The sequence below is a fragment of the Octopus bimaculoides genome, chromosome 25, assembly GCF_001194135.2.
Source record: "Octopus bimaculoides isolate UCB-OBI-ISO-001 chromosome 25, ASM119413v2, whole genome shotgun sequence".
In the NCBI taxonomy this organism is placed as follows: Eukaryota; Metazoa; Mollusca; class Cephalopoda; order Octopoda; family Octopodidae; genus Octopus; species Octopus bimaculoides.
The window spans coordinates 11,434,031-11,436,255 of NC_069005.1; positions in this window are offsets into that span (position 1 = coordinate 11,434,031).

Below are 2,225 nucleotides of genomic sequence, written 5' to 3' on the forward strand. Positions count from 1 at the left end.
ATATATGCATATATATTTATATGTGCATGTATGTGTGCATGTGTATATACATATATATATGTGTATACATACTCAGATATATATGTATGCCGATGCACCCCCTCACCAGGCAACCCTCTTACCCATCCAGTAGTATTCTGCCAAGTTTACAAACAATGATATATTACCTAAAGGAATAGTAAAAAATACATAACTCGTTTTAATAAAACACTATTTGCAAAGAAGAGAAAATGAGACAGGCCCATACATCAACGATTTTCAATTTAAGTGCTTTCAAAATTTGCCTGGTTTGTATAAACACAAACCTACACGTTGATATCAAATTATTCCCAGTCATGCGCAGTCAATAATAAAACAGTTAAATAATAACCCATATCTATCTATCTATCTATCTATCTATCTATCTATCTATCTATCTATCTATCTATCTATCTATCTATCTGTTTGTCTGTCTGTCTGTTGTATGTCAGTTGTCTGCCTGTCGTCTGTCTGTTGTCTGTCTGTATTCCCGAATGATATACTCTCATAGGTTTGGTTTACCGGTTGGTGTGATGTATATATTCCCCGTTGGACGGGACTCGGATTCGTCGTAAGAATTCCCATTTTTGCGAGCTGAGTGGATTGGAGCAACGTGAAGAAAATATCTTGCTCCAGAACACAACGCATCGCCCGGTCCAGGAATCAAAACCACAACCTTGCGATTATTAGTCTCACACTCTAACCCATAAGCTTTGTACCTCTAATTGGGTGCACGTGATGTCTGGGTAGAGTTGTACCTTTAACGGGATAACATATGGTGCTCTTCATTGTTGTTCGTTTGCTTTGGTCCTCATCTGACACCAACGCGCATCTGTGGCTCCTCGAAGCTGTCTGCAAAGCAACAGAGGCCATACCCCAGGCAACGGGTTCCACGGACTGGCTAAATCTAACTGAAGGTAGTTGACGTCACTCAAACCATCGGTGATCTAGGTCTTGTCTATCTATGCATACGTTGAGGAAACCACCATATTGGTTCAACGGGAAGGGACAGGGTGGACCAGCAAGAGTTGTAGAGCGCGAACAGGCCACAGTGAGACACGAAGGACACTACGGTCTTCCGCTGTATCCTGATCTATCTCTTGGCTTCGTCCTGCCACTGGAATCAAAGAGAACGAGGTGAGAGAGTGATGCAGATCACGTTGAGCAACTATCCTTCACTTTAATCCATGTCATGTGCAAGTCATGACATCATACCTGTAATATCCTTGGTCAACGTCGACATCGACGGACAAACTAAGATTAATATCTGTCTATCTATCTATCGATACATACATACATACACACACACACAGACACACACACACGCACACGCACACACACATACACATACACATAAACACATATGAAATGAGTTTGGGGGGATATATTATCCGGGCGGATATCGTATTAGCCCTCAGTTAAGTTCCAGTTAACGGCTAACCACAACGTTCAGTATCTAACGACTGTGACAATTAGTTGTAAGTCGCTCAGTGAATTCTTCCAATGGCTAATTCCGCGTACACTTCGCTGGACAGTAAGCATTTTCTGGAGAATATATTAATAATCCTTTCTACTAAAGGCACAAAGTCTGAAATTTTGGGAGAAGGGGACCAGCCGATTAGATCGACCCCAGTACGCAACTGGTACTTAATTTATCGACCACCGAAAGGATGAAAGGCAAAGTCGACTTGGGCAGAATTTGAACTCAGGACGTAAAGACAGACGAAATACCGTTTAGCATTTCGCCCGGCGTGCTAACGTTTCTGCCCGCTTGCTATCATATATTAATACTAATAATAATAAAGTGTATGGAGACTTGTACATACGCAGACTTTATTTTATAGTCATATACTGCATGTTATAATGACCTACACGTGTTTCCGCTGCAGACACTACTCATTGTTGCAAATGCAACTTTGCAATATTGTCAGTGCAGCTTCGTCAGGGTTAGTCCACTTAGTCACCGTCGAAGTAAACTGATTGAAGAAAATTTTTTTTAGTGTTCTTTGCGAGATGGGTTGTTGTTATTCATATGTATGCGCTGCTGAACTCAACTTCACCCCAGTCTCTGAACGAAGTAAGGGCTTTTTCTCAAATAGGTCAATGTCGAGATTGTTACTTTTGTAAAGCTCTTTGTTCGTTTTAATGGTTGTGTGGGTTATGTTTATATATTTATATCTATGTATATAAGTGTATGTATATATATA